We start from the raw sequence: 1,442 nt of genomic DNA on the forward strand, positions 1-1,442 counted from the left end.
CTCAAGTGGAGGAGTTTAAGTATCTAGGGATCTTGTTCACGAACGGGGGAAGAAGGGAGCGGGAGGTCGACAGGCAGATTGGCGCAGCGTCTGCTGTAAAGCGGGCACTGCACCGGTCCGTCGTGGTGAAGAGAGAACTGAGTCAAAAAGCGAAGGTGGAAGAAAATGGATGGATGGTTGTATACAGGACAGTTTTGGAGGGAATGAAATTATCTTTGTGTGTTGATTTTTTAGGCCTCTGTTGTCTCTGCAGCTCCTTCCAGGGAGAGGATTGATGTGTCTCCCATCTCTCTGACTGACAGGCAAACAAAAAGGGCTAACTCTTTATCTGTATGAGCCAAGACCTCTGATGCTCCCACCGATGTCCCGCAGGCCTCTGCTTTTAAACGCCCACACTTCTGATGCAAAACACAGTGAGCCAGCTGATGTTCTGAGCACCACATAACATTCCCTGTTATGCCCTCTTATATTATTAACTTGTAAATTAATTAATTCATGAACAGTTGGGCGCATTTTGTGAGCATATGTGATGTTTCTAGTGGTACATCATACAGTGAGTGTGGATCCACTCTTACAGATTCCAAGAGGGAATTGCTGAACTGAAACACAACAAAACCACTAACATTTACAGTACAATGTTGTTCCTGTTTCTAGTTTCATCAGCTTTTTTATGCAATCAGATTACTTCTGCATACTTTGAGCTATATTACCATTCAATACAACCCTAGTTCCAATGAAGTTTGGACATTGTGTAAAACAAATAAAAACAGAATATGATCATTTGTCAGTTCTTTCCAACCTATATCCTACTGAATACACTGCAAAGGCAAGATAATTAATGTTCAAATGGACAAACGTTATTGGTTATTTTTGCAAAAATTCACTTATTTTTAATTTGATATCTGCAACATGTTGCAAAAGAGCTGAGACAGGTGCATGTTTCTTACTGTGTTACATCACCTTTCCTTTTGACAGCAATCGACCTGGTGCTGCACAGAATGAACAATTCAACACCAACATTCTGAACTTGACTGAACTACGGGATTTTTTCTTTTGGGAGGATGGGTTCTTCGAACTCTTTCCCTCTAAACTCACTTACCCTGGCTAATAAATGTGCTCTTGCTTGTTGAGGTTTTTTCATAAAAACCATAGTGTATCATATACCATTGATATAATATGTTTTTTTTCCTCATCATTCTGTGGTATTTCGTTTTTCTTTTCAAAGGTAGCACGATCCCTGCTGGTTGCTGCATGACCTGATCACCTGTTCCCTCATGTTTTTGTCATGTGTGTCTTCTTGAATGGGTGTTCTTAAATGTAATTTCATTGGGCCTCATGCAAGAACCGTTCGTAAGCACAGATTTGTTCTTAAGTTGTGCGTACGAGTGATTTAGGAGAATTTGTGGCATTCACCAATGTTTTCGAATTCTATGATTTTTTTC

Source organism: Austrofundulus limnaeus, unplaced genomic scaffold (assembly GCF_001266775.1).
Source record: "Austrofundulus limnaeus strain Quisiro unplaced genomic scaffold, Austrofundulus_limnaeus-1.0 Scaffold248, whole genome shotgun sequence".
Taxonomy (NCBI): Eukaryota; Metazoa; Chordata; class Actinopteri; order Cyprinodontiformes; family Rivulidae; genus Austrofundulus; species Austrofundulus limnaeus.